Genomic DNA, 20853 nt, shown 5'->3' with positions numbered 1-20853 from the left:
CAGATAGCTGGCAGCCAGAAGGTGCTACCCTGGAAAGCTGTTGCTCAGCCTCATCTGCCCATGGCACTGCTCGCACAGAGGCACAGAGAATGGGGCTCCTTGCTTGTCTTGCCACCTCAAACTTCAAACATAGCCTGGGAAAGATGGTGTACCTGCTAGGCTCCTTTCGCAGCCCTGCTCGTGAAATGCGAACGTCTGCAGATAGCTGGCAGCCAGAAGGGGCTAGCCTGGAAAGCTGTTGCTCAGCCTCATCTGCCCATGGCAGTGCTCGCATAGAGGCACAGAGAATGGGGCTGCTTGCTTATCTTGCCACTTGAAACTTCAAACGCATGCTGGGAATGGTGGTGTCCCTGCCAGGCTCCTTTACCAGCCCTGCTCCGAAAGTGCGAACGTCTGCAGATAGCTGGCAGCCAGAAGGGGCTATCCTGGAATGCTGTTGCTCAGCCTCATCTGCCCATGGCACTGCTCGCACAGAGGCACAGAGAATGGGGCTGCTTGCTTGTCTTGCCACCTCAAACTTCAAACGTAGCCTGTGAATGGTGGTGTCCCAGCCAGTCTCCTTTCTCAGCCCTGCTCTTGAAATGCGAACGTCTGCAGATAGCTGGCAGCCAGAAGGTGCTAGCCTGGAAAGCTGTTGCTCAGCCTCATCTGCCCATGGCACTGTTCGCATAGAGGCACAGAGAATGGGGCTGCTTGCTTGTCTTGCCACTTGAAACTTCAAACGCATGCTGGTCATGGTGGTGTCCCTGCTAAGCTCCTTTCGCAGCCCTGCTCCTGAAATGCGAACGTCTGCAGATAGCTGGCACGCAGCAGGGGCTATCCTTGAAAGCTGTTGCTCAGCCTCATCTGCCCATGGCACTGCTCGCACAGAGGCACAGAGAATGGGGCTCCTTGCTTGTCTTGCCACCTCAAACTTCAAACGTAGCCTGGGAAAGTTGGTGTGCCAGCCAGGCTCCTTTCGCAGCCCTGCTCCGAAAGTGCGAACGTCTGCAGATAGCTGGCAGCCAGAAGGGGCTAGCCTGGAAAGCTGTTGCTCAGCCTCATCTGCCCATGGCACTGCTCGCACAGAGGCACAGAGAATGGGGCTCCTTGCTTGTCTTGCCACCTCAAACTTCAAACGTAGCCTGGGAATGGTGGTGTCCCAGCCAGGCTCCTTTCGCAGCCCTGCTCTTGAAATGCGAACGTCTGCAGATAGCTGGCAGCCAGAAGGTGCTAGCCTGGAAAGCTGTTGCTCAGCCTCATCTGCCCGTGGTACTGCTCGCATAGAGGCACAGAGAATGTATCTCCATGCTTCTCTTGCTACCTCAAACTTGAAACGTAGCCTGGGAAAGATGCTGTCCCTGCCAGGCTCCTATCACAGACCTGCTCTTGAAATGCGAACGCCTGCAGATAGCTGGCAGGCAGAAGGGGCTATCCTGGAAAGCTGTTGCTCAGCCTCATCTGCCCATGGCAGTGCTCGCACAGAGGCACAGAGAATGGGGCTGCTTGCTTGTCTTGCCACCTCAAACTTCAAACGTAGCCTGGGAAAGTTGGTGTCCCAGCCAGGCTCCTTTCGCAGCCCTGCTCTTGAAATGCGAACGTCTGCAGAGAGCTGGCAGCCAGAAGGTGCTATCCTGGAAAGCTGTTGCTCAGCCTCATCTGCCCATGGCACTGTTCGCATAGAGGCACAGAGAATGGGGCTACTTGCTTATCTTGCCACTTGAAACTTCAAACGCATGCTGGGAAAGATGGTGTCCCTTCTAGGCTCCTTTCGCAGCCCTGCTCTTGAAATGCGAACGTCTGCAGATAGCTGTCAGCCAGAAGGCACTAGCCTGGAAAGCTGTTGCTCAGTCTCATCTGCCCATGGCACTGCTCACACAGAGGCACAGAGAATGGGGCTGCTTGCTTGTCTTGCCACCTCAAACTTCAAACGTAGCCTGGGAATGGTGGTGTCCCAGCCAGGCTTCTTTCGCAGCCCTGCTCCGAAAGTGCGAACGTCTGCAGATAGCTGGCAGCCAGAAGGTGCTAGCCTGGAAAGCTGTTGCTCAGCCTCATCTGCCCATGGCACTGCTCGCACAGAGGCACAGAGAATGGGGCTCCTTGCTTGTCTTGCCACCTCAAACTTCAAACGTAGCCTGGGAAAGATGGTGTCCCTGCCAGGCTCCTATCACATCCCTGCTCCGAAAGTGCGAACGTCTGCAGATAGCTGGCAGCCAGAAGGGGCTAGCCTGGAAAGCTGTTGCTCAGCCTCATCTGCCCATGACAGTGCTCGCACAGAGGCACAGAGAATGGGGCTGCTTGCTTGTCTTGCCACCTCAAACTTCAAACGTAGCCTGGGAATGTTGGTGTCCCAGCCAGGCTCCTTTCGCAGCCCTGCTCTTGAAATGCGAACGTCTGCAGATAGCTGGCAGGCAGAAGGTGCTAGCCTGGAAAGCTGTTGCTCAGCCTCATCTGCCCATGGCACTGTTCGCATAGAGGCACAGAGAATGGGGCTGCTTGCTTGTCTTGCCACTTGAAACTTCAAACGCATGCTGGTCATGGTGGTGTCCCTGCTAAGCTCCTTTCGCAGCCCTGCTCCTGAAATGCGAACGTCTGCAGATAGCTGGCACGCAGCAGGGGCTATCCTTGAAAGCTGTTGCTCAGCCTCATCTGCCCATGGCACTGCTCGCACAGAGGCACAGAGAATGGGGCTCCTTGCTTGTCTTGCCACCTCAAACTTCAAACGTAGCCTGGGAAAGTTGGTGTGCCAGCCAGGCTCCTTTCGCAGCCCTGCTCCGAAAGTGCGAACGTCTGCAGATAGCTGGCAGCCAGAAGGGGCTAGCCTGGAAAGCTGTTGCTCAGCCTCATCTGCCCATGGCACTGCTCGCACAGAGGCACAGAGAATGGGGCTCCTTGCTTGTCTTGCCACCTCAAACTTCAAACGTAGCCTGGGAATGGTGGTGTCCCAGCCAGGCTCCTTTCGCAGCCCTGCTCTTGAAATGCGAACGTCTGCAGATAGCTGGCAGCCAGAAGGTGCTAGCCTGGAAAGCTGTTGCTCAGCCTCATCTGCCCGTGGTACTGCTCGCACAGAGGCACAGAGAATGTATCTCCATGCTTCTCTTGCCACCTCAAACTTGAAACGTAGCCTGGGAAAGATGCTGTCCCTGCCAGGCTCCTATCACAGACCTGCTCTTGAAATGCGAACGCCTGCAGATAGCTGGCAGGCAGAAGGGGCTATCCTGGAAAGCTGTTGCTCAGCCTCATCTGCCCATGGCAGTGCTCGCACAGAGGCACAGAGAATGGGGCTGCTTGCTTGTCTTGCCACCTCAAACTTCAAACGTAGCCTGGGAAAGTTGGTGTCCCAGCCAGGCTCCTTTCGCAGCCCTGCTCTTGAAATGCGAACGTCTGCAGAGAGCTGGCAGCCAGAAGGGGCTATCCTGGAAAGCTGTTGCTCAGCCTCATCTGCCCATGGCACTGTTCGCATAGAGGCACAGAGAATGGGGCTACTTGCTTATCTTGCCACTTGAAACTTCAAACGCATGCTGGTAAAGATGGTGTCCCTTCTAGGCTCCTTTCGCAGCCCTGCTCTTGAAATGCGAACGTCTGCAGATAGCTGTCAGCCAGAAGGCACTAGCCTGGAAAGCTGTTGCTCAGTCTCATCTGCCCATGGCACTGCTCACACAGAGGCACAGAGAATGGGGCTGCTTGCTTGTCTTGCCACCTCAAACTTCAAACGTAGCCTGGGAATGGTGGTGTCCCAGCCAGGCTTCTTTCGCAGCCCTGCTCCGAAAGTGCGAACGTCTGCAGATAGCTGGCAGCCAGAAGGTGCTAGCCTGGAAAGCTGTTGCTCAGCCTCATCTGCCCATGGCACTGCTCGCACAGAGGCACAGAGAATGGGGCTCCTTGCTTGTCTTGCCACCTCAAACTTCAAACGTAGCCTGGGAAAGATGGTGTCCCTGCCAGGCTCCTATCACATCCCTGCTCCGAAAGTGCGAACGTCTGCAGATAGCTGGCAGCCAGAAGGGGCTATCCTGGAAAGTTGTTGCTCAGCCTCATCTGCCCATGGCAGTGCTCGCACAGAGGCACAGAGAATGGGGCTGCTTGCTTGTCTTGCCACCTCAAACTTCAAACGTAGCCTGGGAATGTTGGTATCCCAGCCAGGCTCCTTTCGCAGTTCTGCTCCGAAAGTGCGAACGTCTGCAGATAGCTGGCAGGCAGAAGGGGCTAGCCTGGAAAGCTGTTGCTCAGCCTCATCTGCCCATGGCACTGTTCGCATAGAGGCACAGAGAATGGGGCTGCTTGCCTGTCTTGCCACCTCAAACTTCAAACGTAGCCTGGGAAAGATGGTGTACCTGCTAGGCTCCTTTCGCAGCCCTGCTCTTGAAATGCGAACGTCTGCAGATAGCTGGCAGCCAGAAGGGGCTAGCCTGGAAAGCTGTTGCTCAGTCTCATCTGCCCATGGCAGTGCTCGCATAGAGGCACAGAGAATGGGGCTGCTTGCTTATCTTGCCACTTGAAACTTCAAACGCATGCTGGGAATGGTGGTGTCCCAGCCAGGCTCCTATCACAGCCCTGCTCCGAAAGTGCGAACGTCTGCAGATAGCTGGCAGCCAGAAGGGGCTAGCCTGGAAAGCTGTTGCTCAGCCTCATCTGCCCATGACAGTGCTCGCACAGAGGCACAGAGAATGGGGCTGCTTGCTTGTCTTGCCACCTCAAACTTCAAACGTAGCCTGTGAATGGTGGTGTCCCAGCCAGGCTCCTTTCGCAGCCCTGCTCTTGAAATGCGAACGTCTGCAGATAGCTGGCAGCCAGAAGGTGCTAGCCTGGAAAGCTGTTGCTCAGCCTCATCTGCCCATGGCACTGTTCGCATAGAGGCACAGAGAATGGGGCTGCTTGCTTGTCTTGCCACTTGAAACTTCAAACGCATGCTGGTAATGGTGGTGTCCCTGCTAAGCTCCTTTCGCAGCCCTGCTCCTGAAACGCGAACGTCTGCAGATAGCTGGCACGCAGCAGGGGCTATCCTTGAAAGCTGTTGCTCAGCCTCATCTGCCCATGGCACTGCTCGCACAGAGGCACAGAGACTGGGGCTGCTTGCTTATCTTGCCACTTGAAACTTCAAACGCATGCTGGGAATGGTGGTGTCCCTGCCAGGCTCCTATCACAGCCCTGCTCCGAAAGTGCGAACGTCTGCAGATACCTGGCAGCCAGAAGGGGCTATCCTGGAAAGCTGTTGCTCAGCCTCATCTGCCCATGGCAGTGCTCGCACAGAGGCACAGAGAATGGGGCTGCTTGCTTGTCTTGCCACTTGAAAGTTCAAACGCATGCTGGTAATGGTGGTGTCCCTGCTAAGCTCCTTTCGCAGCCCTGCTCCTGAAGTGCGAACGTCTGCAGATAGCTGGCAGGCAGAAGGGGCTATCCTGGAAAGCTGTTGCTCAGCCTCATCTGCCCATGGCACTGCTCGCACAGAGGCACAGAGAATGGGGCTGCTTGCTTGTCTTGCCACCTCAAACTTCAAACGTAGCCTGGGAAAGTTGGTGTCTCAGCCAGGCTCCTTTCGCAGCCCTGCTCCGAAAGTTCGAACGTCTGCAGATAGCTGGCAGCCAGAAGGTGCTAGCCTGGAAAGCTGTTGCTCAGCCTCATCTGCCCATGGCACTGCTCGCACAGAGGCACAGAGAATGGGGCTGCTTGCTTGTCTTGCCACCTCAAACTTCAAACATAGCCTGGGAAAGATGGTGTACCTGCTAGGCTCCTTTCGCAGCCCTGCTCTTGAAATGCGAACGTCTGCAGATAGCTGGCAGCCAGAAGGGGCTATCCTGGAAAGCTGTTGCTCAGTCTCATCTGCCCATGGCAGTGCTCGCATAGAGGCACAGAGAATGGGGCTGCTTGCTTATCTTGCCACTTGAAACTTCAAACGCATGCTGGGAATGGTGGTGTCCCTGCCAGGCTCCTTTACCAGCCCTGCTCCGAAAGTGCGAACGTCTGCAGATAGCTGGCAGGCAGAAGGGGCTAGCCTGGAAAGCTGTTGCTCAGCCTCATCTGCCCATGACAGTGCTCGCACAGAGGCACAGAGAATGGGGCTGCTTGCTTGTCTTGCCACCTCAAACTTCAAACGTAGCCTGTGAATGGTGGTGTCCCAGCCAGGCTCCTTTCGCAGCCCTGCTCTTGAAATGCGAACGTCTGCAGATAGCTGGCAGCCAGAAGGTGCTAGCCTGGAAAGCTGTTGCTCAGCCTCATCTGCCCATGGCACTGTTCGCATAGAGGCACAGAGAATGGGGCTGCTTGCTTGTCTTGCCACTTGAAACTTCAAACGCATGCTGGTAATGGTGGTGTCCCTGCTAAGCTCCTTTCGCAGCCCTGCTCCTGAAGTGCGAACGTCTGCAGATAGCTGGCAGCCAGAAGGGGCTATCCTGGAAAGCTGTTGCTCAGCCTCATCTGCCCATGGCACTGCTCGCACAGAGGCACAGAGAATGGGGCTGCTTGCTTGTCTTGCCACCTCAAACTTCAAACGTAGCCTGGGAAAGTTGGTGTCTCAGCCAGGCTCCTTTCGCAGCCCTGCTCCGAAAGTGCGAACGTCTGCAGATAGCTGGCAGCCAGAAGGTGCTAGCCTGGAAAGCTGTTGCTCAGCTTCATCTGCCCATGGCACTGCTCGCACAGAGGCACAGAGAATGGGGCTCCTTGCTTGTCTTGCCACCTCAAACTTCAAACATAGCCTGGGAAAGATAGTGTACCTGCTAGGCTTCTTTCGCAGCCCTGCTCTTGAAATGCGAACGTCTGCAGATAGCTGGCAGGCAGCAGGGGCTATCCTTGAAAGCTGTTGCTCAGCCTCATCTGCCCATGGCACTGCTCGCACAGAGGCACAGAGACTGGGGCTGCTTGCTTATCTTGCCACTTGAAACTTCAAACGCATGCTGGGAATTGTGGTGTCCCTGCCAGGCTCCTATCACAGCCCTGCTCCGAAAGTGCGAACGTCTGCAGATAGCTGGCAGGCAGAAGGGGCTATCCTGGAAAGCTGTTGCTCAGCCTCATCTGCCCATGACAGTGCTCGCACAGAGGCACAGAGAATGGGGCTGCTTGCTTGTCTTGCCACCTCAAACTTCAAACGTAGCCTGTGAATGGTGGTGTCCCAGCCAGGCTCCTTTCGCAGCCCTGCTCTTGAAATGCGAACGTCTGCAGATAGCTGGCAGCCAGAAGGGGCTAGCCTGGAAAGCTGTTGCTCAGCCTCATCTGCCCATGGCACTGTTCGCATAGAGGCACAGAGAATGGGGCTGCTTGCTTGTCTTGCCACTTGAAACTTCAAACGCATGCTGGTAATGGTGGTGTCCCTGCTAAGCTCCTTTCGCAGCCCTGCTCCTGAAGTGCGAACGTCTGCAGATAGCTGGCAGGCAGAAGGGGCTATCCTGGAAAGCTGTTGCTCAGCCTCATCTGCCCATGGCACTGCTCGCACAGAGGCACAGAGAATGGGGCTGCTTGCTTGTCTTGCCACCTCAAACTTCAAACGTAGCCTTCGAAAGTTGGTGTCTCAGCCAGGCTCCTTTCGCAGCCCTGCTCCGAAAGTTCGAACGTCTGCAGATAGCTGGCAGCCAGAAGGTGCTATCCTGGAAAGCTGTTGCTCAGCCTCATCTGCCCATGGCACTGCTCGCACAGAGGCACAGAGAATGGGGCTCCTTGCTTGTCTTGCCACCTCAAACTTCAAACATAGCCTGGGAAAGATAGTGTACCTGCTAGGCTCCTTTCGCAGCCCTGCTCTTGAAATGCGAACGTCTGCAGATAGCTGGCACGCAGCAGGGGCTATCCTTGAAAGCTGTTGCTCAGCCTCATCTGCCCATGGTACTGCTCGCACAGAGGCACAGAGAATGGATCTCCATGCTTCTCTTGCCACCTCAAACTTGAAACGTAGCCTGGGAAAGATGCTGTCCCTGCCAGGCTCCTATCACAGACCTGCTCTTGAAATGCGAACGCCTGCAGATAGCTGGCAGCCAGAAGGGGCTATCCTGGAAAGCTGCTGCTCAGCCTCATCTGCCCATGGCAGTGCTCGCACAGAGGCACAGAGAATGGGGCTGCTTGCTTGTCTTGCCACCTCAAACTTCAAACGTAGCCTGGGAAAGTTGGTGTCCCAGCCAGGCTCCTTTCGCAGGCCTGCTCTTGAAATGCGAACGTCTGCAGAGAGCTGGCAGCCAGAAGGGTCTATCCTGGAAAGCTGTTGCTCAGCCTCATCTGCCCATGGCACTGTTCGCATAGAGGCACAGAGAATGGGGCTACTTGCTTATCTTGCCACTTGAAACTTCAAACGCATGCTGGGAAAGATGGTGTCCCTTCTAGGCTCCTTTCGCAGCCCTGCTCTTGAAATGCGAACGTCTGCAGATAGCTGTCAGCCAGAAGGCACTAGCCTGGAAAGCTGTTGCTCAGCCTCATCTGCCCATGGCAGTGCTCACACAGAGGCACAGAGAATGGTGCTGCTTGCTTGTCTTGCCACCTCAAACTTCAAACGTAGCCTGGGAATGGTGGTGTCCCAGCCAGGCTCCTTTCGCAGCCCTGCTCCGAAAGTGCGAACGTCTGCAGATAGCTGGCAGCCAGAAGGTGCTAGCCTGGAAAGCTGTTGCTCAGCCTCATCTGCCCATGGCACTGCTCGCACAGAGGCACAGAGAATGGGGCTCCTTGCTTGTCTTGCCACCTCAAACTTCAAACGTAGCCTGGGAAAGATGGTGTCCCTGCCAGGCTCCTATCACATCCCTGCTCCGAAAGTGCGAACGTCTGCAGATAGCTGGCAAGCAGAAGGGGCTATCCTGGAAAGTTTTTGCTCAGCCTCATCTGCCCATGGCACTGCTCGCACAGAGGCACAGAGAATGGGGCTGCTTGCTTGTCTTGCCACCTCAAACTTCAAACGTAGCCTGGGAATGTTGGTATCCCAGCCAGGCTCCTTTCGCAGTTCTGCTCCGAAAGTTCGAACGTCTGCAGATAGCTGGCAGGCAGAAGGGGCTAGCCTGGAAAGCTGTTGCTCAGCCTCATCTGCCCATGGCACTGTTCGCATAGAGGCACAGAGAATGGGGCTGCTTGCTTGTCTTGCCACTTGAAACTTCAAACGCATGCTGGTAATGGTGGTGTCCCTGCTGAGCTCCTTTCGCAGCCCTGCTCCTGAAATGCGAACGTCTGCAGATAGCTGGCAGGCAGCAGGGGCTATCCTTGAAAGCTGTTGCTCAGCCTCATCTGCCCATGGCACTGCTCGCACAGAGGCACAGAGAATGGGGCTGCTTGCTTGTCTTGCCACCTCAAACGTCAAACGTAGCCTGGGAAAGTTGGTGTCTCAGCCAGGCTCCTTTCGCAGCCCTGCTCCGAAAGTGCGAACGTCTGCAGATAGCTGGCAGCCAGAAGGTGCTATCCTGGAAAGCTGTTGCTCAGCCTCATCTGCCCATGGCACTGCTCGCACAGAGGCACAGAGAATGGGGCTCCTTGCTTGTCTTGCCACCTCAAACTTCAAACGTAGCCTGGGAATGGTGGTATCCCAGCCAGGCTCCTTTCGCAGCCCTGCTCCGAAAGTGCGAACGTCTGCAGATAGCTGGCAGGCAGAAGGGGCTATCCTGGAAAGCTGTTGCTCAGCCTCATCTGCCCATGGCACTGTTCGCATAGAGGCACAGAGAATGGGGCTGCTTGCTTATCTTGCCACTTGAAACTTCAAACGCATGCTGGGAATGGTGGTGTCCCTGCCAGGCTCCTATCACAGCCCTGCTCCGAAAGTGCGAACGTCTGCAGATAGCTGGCAGCCAGAAGGGGCTAGCCTGGAAAGCTGTTGCTCAGCCTCATCTGCCCATGGCAGTGCTCGCACAGAGGCACAGAGAATGGGGCTGCTTGCTTGTCTTGCCACCTGAAACTTCAAACGTAGCCTGGGAAAGATGGTGTCCCTGCCAGGCTCCTATCACAGCCCTGCTCCGAAAGTGCGAACGTCTGCAGATAGCAGGCAGGCAGAAGGGGCTATCCTGGAAAGCTTTTGCTCAGCCTCATCTGCCCATGGCACTGCTCACACAGAGGCACAGAGAATGGGGCTGCTTGCTTGTCTTGCCACCTCAAACTTCAAACGTAGCCTGGGAAAGATGGTATCCCAGCCAGGCTCCTTTCGCAGCCGTGCTCCGAAAGTGCGAACGTCTGCAGATAGCTGGCAGCCAGAAGGGGCTAGCCTGGAAAGCTGTTGCTCAGCCTCATCTGCCCATGGCACTGTTCGCATAGAGGCACAGAGAATGGGGCTGGTTGCTTATCTTGCCACTTGAAACTTCAAACGCATGCTGGGAATGGAGGTGTCCCTGCCAGTCTCTTATCACAGCCCTGCTCCGAAAGTGCGAACGTCTGCAGATAGCTGGCAGCCAGAAGGGGCTATCCTGGAAAGCTGTTGCTCAGCCTTATCTGCCCATGGCAGTGCTCGCACAGAGGCACAGAGAATGGGGCTGCTTGCTTGTCTTGCCACCTCAAACTTCAAACGCATGCTGGGAAAGTTGGTGTCCCAGCCAGGCTCCTTTCGCAGCCCTGCTCCGAAAGTGCGAACGTCTGCAGATAGCTGGCAGCCAGAGGGTGCTAGCCTGGAAAGCTGTTGCTCAGCCTCATCTGCCCATGGCACTGTTCGCATAGAGGCACAGAGAATGGGGCTGCTTGCTTATCTTGCCACTTGAAACTTCAAACGCATGCTGGGAATGGTGGTGTCCCTGCCAGGCTCCTTTCGCAGCCCTGCTCTTGAAATGCGAACGTCTGCAGATAGCTGGCAGCCAGAAGGGGCTAGCCTGGAAAGCTGTTGCTCAGTCTCATCTGCCCATGGCACTGTTCGCATAGAGGCACAGAGAATGGGGCTGCTTGCTTATCTTGCCACTTGAAACTTCAAACGCATGCTGGGAATGGTGGTGTCCCTGCCAGGCTCCTATCACAGCCCTGCTCCGAAAGTGCGAACGTCTGCAGATAGCTGGCAGCCAGAAGGGGCTAGCCTGGAAAGCTGTTGCTCAGCCTCATCTGCCCATGACAGTGCTCGCACAGAGGCACAGAGAATGGGGCTGCTTGCTTGTCTTGCCACCTCAAACTTCAAACGTAGCCTGTGAATGGTGGTGTCCCAGCCAGGCTCCTTTCGCAGCCCTGCTCTTGAAATGCGAACGTCTGCAGATAGCTGGCAGCCAGAAGGTGCTAGCCTGGAAAGCTGTTGCTCAGCCTCATCTGCCCATGGCACTGTTCGCATAGAGGCACAGAGAATGGGGCTGCTTGCTTGTCTTGCCACTTGAAACTTCAAACGCATGCTGGTAATGGTGGTGTCCCTGCTGAGCTCCTTTCGCAGCCCTGCTCCTGAAATGCGAACGTCTGCAGATAGCTGGCAGGCAGCAGGGGCTATCCTGGAAAGCTGTTGCTCAGCCTCATCTGCCCATGGCACTGCTCGCACAGAGGCACAGAGAATGGGGCTGCTTGCTTGTCTTGCCACCTCAAACGTCAAACGTAGCCTGGGAAAGTTGGTGTCTCAGCCAGGCTCCTTTCGCAGCCCTGCTCCGAAAGTGCGAACGTCTGCAGATAGCTGGCAGCCAGAAGGTGCTATCCTGGAAAGCTGTTGCTCAGCCTCATCTGCCCATGGCACTGCTCGCACAGAGGCACAGAGAATGGGGCTCCTTGCTTGTCTTGCCACCTCAAACTTCAAAAGTAGCCTGGGAATGGTGGTATCCCAGCCAGGCTCCTTTCGCAGCCCTGCTCCGAAAGTGCGAACGTCTGCAGATAGCTGGCAGGCAGAAGGGGCTAGCCTGGAAAGCTGTTGCTCAGCCTCATCTGCCCATGGCACTGTTCGCATAGAGGCACAGAGAATGGGGCTGCTTGCTTATCTTGCCACTTGAAACTTCAAACGCATGCTGGGAATGGTGGTGTCCCTGCCAGGCTCCTATCACAGCCCTGCTCCGAAAGTGCGAACGTCTGCAGATAGCTGGCAGCCAGAAGGGGCTAGCCTGGAAAGCTGTTGCTCAGCCTTATCTGCCCATGGCAGTGCTCGCACAGAGGCACAGAGAATGGGGCTGCTTGCTTGTCTTGCCACCTCAAACTTCAAACGTAGCCTGGGAAAGATGGTGTCCCAGCCAGGCTCCTATCACAGCCCTGCTCCGAAAGTGCGAACGTCTGCAGATAGCAGGCAGGCAGAAGGGGCTATCCTGGAAAGCTTTTGCTCAGCCTCATCTGCCCATGGCACTGCTCACACAGAGGCACAGAGAATGGGGCTGTTTGCTTGTCTTGCCACCTCAAACTTCAAACGTAGCCTGGGAAAGATGGTATCCCAGCCAGGCTCCTTTCGCAGCCGTGCTCCGAAAGTGCGAACGTCTGCAGATAGCTGGCAGCCAGAAGGGGCTAGCCTGGAAAGCTGTTGCTCAGCCTCATCTGCCCATGGCACTGTTCGCATAGAGGCACAGAGAATGGGGCTGCTTGCTTATCTTGCCACTTGAAACTTCAAACGCATGCTGGGAATGGAGGTGTCCCTGCCAGTCTCCTATCACAGCCCTGCTCCGAAAGTGCGAACGTCTGCAGATAGCTGGCAGCCAGAAGGGGCTATCCTGGAAAGCTGTTGCTCAGCCTTATCTGCCCATGGCAGTGCTCGCACAGAGGCACAGAGAATGGGGCTGCTTGCTTGTCTTGCCACCTCAAACTTCAAACGCATGCTGGGAAAGTTGGTGTCCCAGCCAGGCTCCTTTCGCAGCCCTGCTCCGAAAGTGCGAACGTCTGCAGATAGCTGGCAGCCAGAGGGTGCTAGCCTGGAAAGCTGTTGCTCAGCCTCATCTGCCCATGGCACTGTTCGCATAGAGACACAGAGAATGGGGCTGCTTGCTTATCTTGCCACTTGAAACTTCAAACGCATGCTGGGAATGGTGGTGTCCCTGCCAGGCTCCTTTCGCAGCCCTGCTCCGAAAGTGCGAACGTCTGCAGATAGCTGGCAGGCAGAAGGGGCTAGCCTGGAAAGCTGTTGCTCAGCCTCATCTGCCCATGGCAGTGCTCGCACAGAGGCACAGAGAATGGGGCTGCTTCCTTGTCTTGCCACCTCAAACTTCAAACGTAACCTGGGAAAGTTGGTGTCCCAGCCAGGCTCCTATCACAGCCCTGCTCCGAAAGTGCGAACATCTGCAGATAGCTGGCAGCCAGAAGGGGCTAGCCTGGAAAGCTGTTGCTCAGCCTCATCTGCCCATGGCAGTGCTCGCACAGAGGCACAGAGAATGGGGCTGCTTGCTTGTCTTGCCACCTCAAACTTCAAACGTAGCCTGGGAAAGATGGTATCCCAGCCAGGCTCCTTTCGCAGCCCTGCTCCGAAAGTGCGAACGTCTGCAGATAGCTAGCAGGCAGAAGGGGCTGGGCTGGAAAGCTGTTGCTCAGCCTCATCTGCCCATGGCACTGTTCGCATAGAGGCACAGAGAATGGGGCTGCTTGCTTATCTTGCCACTTGAAACTTCAAACGCATGCTGGGAATGGTGGTGTCCCTGCCAGGCTCCTATCACAGCCCTGCTCCGAAAGTGCGAACGTCTGCAGATAGCTGGCAGGCAGAAGGGGCTATCCTGGAAAGCTGTTGCTCAGCCTTATCTGCCCATGGCAGTGCTTGCACAGAGGCACAGAGAATGGGGCTGCTTGCTTGTCTTGCCACCTCAAACTTCAAACGTAGCCTGGGAAAGTTGGTGTCCCAGCCAGGCTCCTTTCGCAGCAGTGCTCCGAAAGTGCGAACGTCTGCAGATAGCTGGCAGACAGAAGGTGCTAGCCTGGAAAGCTGTTGCTCAGCCTCATCTGCCCATGGCACTGTTCGCATAGAGGCACAGAGAATGGGGCTGCTTGCTTATATTGCACTTGAAACTTCAAACGCATGCTGGGAAAGTTGGTGTCCCAGCCAGGCTCCTTTCGAAGCCCTGCTCCTAAAGTGCGAACGTCTGCAGATAGCTGGCAGCCAGAAGGGGCTATCCTGGAAAGCTGTTGCTCAGCCTCATCTGCCCATGGCAGTGCTCGCACAGAGGCACAGAGAATGGGGCTCCTTGCTTGTCTTGCCACCTCAAACTTCAAACGCATGCTGGGAAAGATGGTGTCCCTGCCAGGCTCCTATCACAGCCCTGCTCCGAAAGTGCGAACGTCTGCAGATAGCAGGCAGGCAGAAGGGGCTATCCTGGAAAGCTGTTGCTCAGCCTCATCTGCCCATGGCACTGCTCACACAGAGGCACAGAGAATGGGGCTGCTTGCTTGTCTTGCCACCTCAAACTTCAAACGTAGCCTGGGAAAGATGGTATCCCAGCCAGGCTCCTTTCGCAGCCCTGCTCCGAAAGTGCGAACGTCTGCAGATAGCTGGCAGGCAGAAGGGGCTATCCTGGAAAGCTGTTGCTCAGCCTCATCTGCCCATGGCACTGTTCGCATAGAGGCACAGAGAATGGGGCTGCTTGCTTGTCTTGCCACCTCAAACTTCAAACGTAGCCTGGGAAAGATGGTATCCCAGCCAGGCTCCTTTCGCAGCCCTGCTCCGAAAGTGCGAACGTCTGCAGATAGCTAGCAGGCAGAAGGGGCTGGGCTGGAAAGCTGTTGCTCAGCCTCATCTGCCCATGGCACTGTTCGCATAGAGGCACAGAGAATGGGGCTGCTTGCTTATCTTGCCACTTGAAACTTCAAACGCATGCTGGGAATGGTGGTGTCCCTGCCAGGCTCCTTTCGCAGCCCTGCTCCGAAAGTGCGAACGTCTGCAGATAGCTGGCAGGCAGAAGGGGCTAGCCTGGAAAGCTGTTGCTCAGCCTTATCTGCCCATGGCAGTGCTCGCACAGAGGCACAGAGAATGGGGCTGCTTGCTTGTCTTGCCACCTCAAACTTCAAACGTAACCTGGGAAAGTTGGTGTCCCAGCCAGGCTCCTTTCGCAGCCCTGCTCCGAAAGTGCGAACGTCTGCAGATAACTGGCAGACAGAAGGTGCTAGCCTGGAAAGCTGTTGCTCAGCCTCATCTGCCCATGGCACTGTTCGCATAGAGGCACAGAGAATGGGGCTGCTTGCTTATATTGCACTTGAAACTTCAAACGTAGCCTGGGAAAGTTGGTGTCCCAGCCAGGCTCTTTTCGAAGCCCTGCTCCGAAAGTGCGAACGTCTGCAGATAGCTGGCAGCCAGAAGGGGCTATCCTGGAAAGCTGTTGCTCAGCCTCATCTGCCCATGGCAGTGCTCGCACAGAGGCACAGAGAATGGGGCTCCTTGCTTGTCTTGCCACCTCAAACTTCAAACGTAGCCTGGGAAAGATGGTGTCCCTGCCAGGCTCCTATCACAGCCCTGCTCCGAAAGTGCGAATGTCTGCAGATAGCAGGCAGGCAGAAGGGGCTATCCTGGAAAGCTGTTGCTCAGCCTCATCTGCCCATGGCACTGCTCACACAGAGGCACAGAGAATGGGGCTGCTTGCTTGTCTTGCCACCTCAAACTTCAAACGTAGCCTGGGAAAGATGGTATCCCAGCCAGGCTCCTTTCGCAGCCCTGCTCCGAAAGTGCGAACGTCTGCAGATAGCTGGCAGGCAGAAGGGGCTATCCTGGAAAGCTGTTGCTCAGCCTCATCTGCCCATGGCACTGTTCGCACGGAGGCACAGAGAATGGGGCTGCTTGCTTGTCTTGCCACCTCAAACTTCAAACGCATGTGGGGAATGTGGGTTGTCCCTGCCAGGCTCCTTTCGCAGCCCTGCTCCGAAAGTGCGAACGTCTGCAGATAGCTGGCAGCCAGAAGGGGCTATCCTGGAAAGCTGTTGCTCAGCCTTATCTGCCCATGGCACTGCTCGCACAGAGGCACAGAGAATGGGGCTGCTTGCTTGTCTTGCCACCTCAAACTTCAAACGTAGCCTGGGAAAGTTGGTGTCCCAGTCAGGATCCTTTCGCAGCCCTGCTCCGAAAGTGCGAACGTCTGCAGATAGCTGGCAGCCAGAAGGTGCTAGCCTGGAAAGCTGTTGCTCAGCCTCATCTGCCCATGGCACTGTTCGCATAGAGGCACAGAGAATGGGGCTGCTTGCTTATCTTGCCACTTGAAACTTCAAACGCATGCTGGGAATGGTGGTGTCCCTGCCAGGCTCCTTTCGCAGCCCTGCTCCGAAAGTGCGAACGTCTGCAGATAGCTGGCAGGCAGAAGGGGCTAGCCTGGAAAGCTGTTGCTCAGCCTTATCTGCCCATGGCAGTGCTCGCACAGAGGCACAGAGAATGGGGCTGCTTCCTTGTCTTGCCACCTCAAACTTCAAACGTAACCTGGGAAAGTTGGTGTCCCAGCCAGGCTCCTTTCGCAGCCGTGCTCCGAAAGTGCGAATATCTGCAGATAGCTGGCAGCCAGAAGGGGCTAGCCTGGAAAGCTGTTGCTCAGCCTCATCTGCTCATGGCAGTGCTCGCACAGAGGCACAGAGAATGGGGCTGCTTGCTTATCTTGCCACTTGAAACTTCAAACGCATGCTGGGAATGGTGGTGTCCCTGCCAGGCTCCTTTCGCAGCCCTGCTCCGAAAGTGCGAACGTCTGCAGATAGCTGGCAGGCAGAAGGGGCTATCCTGGAAAGCTGTTGCTCAGCCTCATCTGCCCATGGCAGTGCTCGCACAGAGGCACAGAGAATGGGGCTGCTTGCTTGTCTTGCCACCTCAAACTTCAAACGCATGCTGGGAAAGTTGGTGTCCCAGCCAGGCTCCTTTCGCAGCCCTGCTCCGAAAGTGCGAACGTCTGCAGATAGCTGGCAGCCAGAAGGTGCTAGCCTGGAAAGCTGTTGCTCAGCCTCATCTGCCCATGGCACTGTTCGCATAGAGGCACAGAGAATGGGGCTGCTTGCTTATCTTGCCACTTGAAACTTCAAACGCATGCTGGGAATGGTGGTGTCCCTGCCAGGCTCCTTTCGCAGCCCTGCTCCGAAAGTGCGAACGTCTGCAGATAGCTGTCAGCCAGAAGGGGCTAGCCTGGAAAGCTGTTGCTCAGCCTCATCTGCCCATGGCAGTGCTCGCACAGAGGCACAGAGAATGGGGCTGCTTCCTTGTCTTGCCACCTCAAACTTCAAACGTAACCTGGGAAAGTTGGTGTCCCAGCCAGGCTCCTATCACAGCCCTGCTCCGAAAGTGCGAACATCTGCAGATAGCTGGCAGCCAGAAGGGGCTATCCTGGAAAGCTGTTGCTCAGCCTCATCTGCCCATGGCAGTGCTCGCACAGAGGCACAGAGAATGGGGCTGCTTGCTTGTCTTGCCACCTCAAACTTCAAACGTAGCCTGGGAAAGATGGTATCCCAGCCAGGCTCCTTTCGCAGCCCTGCTCCGAAAGTGCGAACGTCTGCAGATAGCTAGCAGGCAGAAGGGGCTGGGCTGGAAAGCTGTTGCTCAGCCTCATCTGCCCATGGCACTGTTTGCATAGAGGCACAGAGAATGGGGCTGCTTGCTTATCTTGCCACTTGAAACTTCAAACGCATGCTGGGAATGGTGGTGTCCCTGCCAGGCTCCTATCACAGCCCTGCTCCGAAAGTGCGAACGTCTGCAGATAGCTGGCAGGCAGAAGGGGCTATCCTGGAAAGCTGTTGCTCAGCCTTATCTGCCCATGGCAGTGCTTGCACAGAGGCACAGAGAATGGGGCTGCTTGCTTGTCTTGCCACCTCAAACTTCAAACGTAGCCTGGGAAAGTTGGTGTCCCAGCCAGGCTCCTTTCGCAGCCGTGCTCCGAAAGTGCGAACGTCTGCAGATAGCTGGCAGCCAGAAGGTGCTAGCCTGGAAAGCTGTTGCTCAGCCTCATCTGCCCATGGCACTGTTCGCATAGAGGCACAGAGAATGGGGCTGCTTGCTTATCTTGCCACTTGAAACTTCAAACGCATGCTGGGAATGGTGGTGTCCCAGCCAGGCTCCTTTCGCAGCCCTGCTCCGAAAGTGCGAACGTCTGCAGATAGCTGGCAGGCAGAAGGGGCTATCCTGGAAAGCTGTTGCTCAGCCTTATCTGCCCATGGCAGTGCTCGCACAGAGGCACAGAGAATGGGGCTGCTTGCTTGTCTTGCCACCTCAAACTTCAAACGTAACCTGGGAAAGATGGTATCCCAGCCAGGCTCCTTTCGCAGCCGTGCTCCGAAAGTGCGAACGTCTGCAGATAGCTGGCAGCCAGAAGGGGCTAGCCTGGAAAGCTGTTGCTCAGCCTCATCTGCCCATGGCACTGTTCGCATAGAGGCACAGAGAATGGGGCTGCTTGCTTATCTTGCCACTTGAAACTTCAAACGCATGCTGGGAATGGAGGTGTCCCTGCCAGTCTCCTATCACAGCCCTGCTCCGAAAGTGCGAACGTCTGCAGATAGCTGGCAGCCAGAAGGGGCTATCCTGGAAAGCTGTTGCTCAGCCTTATCTGCCCATGGCAGTGCTCGCACAGAGGCACAGAGAATGGGGCTGCTTGCTTGTCTTGCCACCTCAAACTTCAAACGCATGCTGGGAAAGTTGGTGTCCCAGCCAGGCTCCTTTCGCAGCCCTGCTCCGAAAGTGCGAACGTCTGCAGATAGCTGGCAGCCAGAGGGTGCTAGCCTGGAAAGCTGTTGCTCAGCCTCATCTGCCCATGGCACTGTTCGCATAGAGGCACAGAGAATGGGGCTGCTTGCTTATCTTGCCACTTGAAACTTCAAACGCATGCTGGGAATGGTGGTGTCCCTGCCAGGCTCCTTTCGCAGCCCTGCTCCGAAAGTGCGAACGTCTGCAGATAGCTGGCAGGCAGAAGGGGCTAGCCTGGAAAGCTGTTGCTCAGCCTCATCTGCCCATGGCAGTGCTCGCACAGAGGCACAGAGAATGGGGCTGCTTCCTTGTCTTGCCACCTCAAACTTCAAACGTAACCTGGGAAAGTTGGTGTCCCAGCCAGGCTCCTATCACAGCCCTGCTCCGAAAGTGCGAACATCTGCAGATAGCTGGCAGCCAGAAGGGGCTAGCCTGGAAAGCTGTTGCTCAGCCTCATCTGCCCATGGCAGTGCTCGCACAGAGGCACAGAGAATGGGGCTGCTTGCTTGTCTTGCCACCTCAAACTTCAAACGTAGCCTGGGAAAGATGGTATCCCAGCCAGGCTCCTTTCGCAGCCCTGCTCCGAAAGTGCGAACGTCTGCAGATAGCTAGCAGGCAGAAGGGGCTGGGCTGGAAAGCTGTTGCTCAGCCTCATCTGCCCATGGCACTGTTCGCATAGAGGCACAGAGAATGGGGCTGCTTGCTTATCTTGCCACTTGAAACTTCAAACGCATGCTGGGAATGGTGGTGTCCCTGCCAGGCTCCTATCACAGCCCTGCTCCGAAAGTGCGAACGTCTGCAGATAGCTGGCAGGCAGAAGGGGCTATCCTGGAAAGCTGTTGCTCAGCCTTATCTGCCCATGGCAGTGCTTGCACAGAGGCACAGAGAATGGGGCTGCTTGCTTGTCTTGCCACCTCAAACTTCAAACGTAGCCTGGGAAAGTTGGTGTCCCAGCCAGGCTCCTTTCGCAGCAGTGCTCCGAAAGTGCGAACGTCTGCAGATAGCTGGCAGACAGAAGGTGCTAGCCTGGAAAGCTGTTGCTCAGCCTCATCTGCCCATGGCACTGTTCGCATAGAGGCACAGAGAATGGGGCTGCTTGCTTATATTGCACTTGAAACTTCAAACGCATGCTGGGAAAGTTGGTGTCCCAGCCAGGCTCCTTTCGAAGCCCTGCTCCTAAAGTGCGAACGTCTGCAGATAGCTGGCAGCCAGAAGGGGCTATCCTGGAAAGCTGTTGCTCAGCCTCATCTGCCCATGGCAGTGCTCGCACAGAGGCACAGAGAATGGGGCTCCTTGCTTGTCTTGCCACCTCAAACTTCAAACGCATGCTGGGAAAGATGGTGTCCCTGCCAGGCTCCTATCACAGCCCTGCTCCGAAAGTGCGAACGTCTGCAGATAGCAGGCAGGCAGAAGGGGCTATCCTGGAAAGCTGTTGCTCAGCCTCATCTGCCCATGGCACTGCTCACACAGAGGCACAGAGAATGGGGCTGCTTGCTTGTCTTGCCACCTCAAACTTCAAACGTAGCCTGGGAAAGATGGTATCCCAGCCAGGCTCCTTTCGCAGCCCTGCTCCGAAAGTGCGAACGTCTGCAGATAGCTGGCAGGCAGAAGGGGCTATCCTGGAAAGCTGTTGCTCAGCCTCATCTGCCCATGGCACTGTTCGCATAGAGGCACAGAGAATGGGGCTGCTTGCTTGTCTTGCCACCTCAAACTTCAAACGTAGCCTGGGAAAGATGGTATCCCAGCCAGGCTCCTTTCGCAGCCCTGCTCCGAAAGTGCGAACGTCTGCAGATAGCTAGCAGGCAGAAGGGGCTGGGCTGGAAAGCTGTTGCTCAGCCTCATCTGCCCATGGCACTGTTCGCATAGAGGCACAGAGAATGGGGCTGCTTGCTTATCTTGCCACTTGAAACTTCAAACGCATGCTGGGAATGGTGGTGTCCCTGCCAGGCTCCTTTCGCAGCCCTGCTCCGAAAGTGCGAACGTCTGCAGATAGCTGGCAGGCAGAAGGGGCTAGCCTGGAAAGCTGTTGCTCAGCCTTATCTGCCCATGGCAGTGCTCGCACAGAGGCACAGAGAATGGGGCTGCTTGCTTGTCTTGCCACCTCAAACTTCAAACGTAACCTGGGAAAGTTGGTGTCCCAGCCAGGCTCCTTTCGCAGCCCTGCTCCGAAAGTGCGAACGTCTGCAGATAACTGGCAGACAGAAGGTGCTAGCCTGGAAAGCTGTTGCTCAGCCTCATCTGCCCATGGCACTGTTCGCATAGAGGCACAGAGAATGGGGCTGCTTGCTTATATTGCACTTGAAACTTCAAACGTAGCCTGGGAAAGTTGGTGTCCCAGCCAGGCTCTTTTCGAAGCCCTGCTCCGAAAGTGCGAACGTCTGCAGATAGCTGGCAGCCAGAAGGGGCTATCCTGGAAAGCTGTTGCTCAGCCTCATCTGCCCATGGCA

The sequence above is a fragment of the Opisthocomus hoazin genome, chromosome 23 (genome assembly GCF_030867145.1).
Source record: "Opisthocomus hoazin isolate bOpiHoa1 chromosome 23, bOpiHoa1.hap1, whole genome shotgun sequence".
NCBI lineage: Eukaryota > Metazoa > Chordata > Aves > Opisthocomiformes > Opisthocomidae > Opisthocomus > Opisthocomus hoazin.
Note: the sequence above shows the minus strand (reverse complement) of the source record.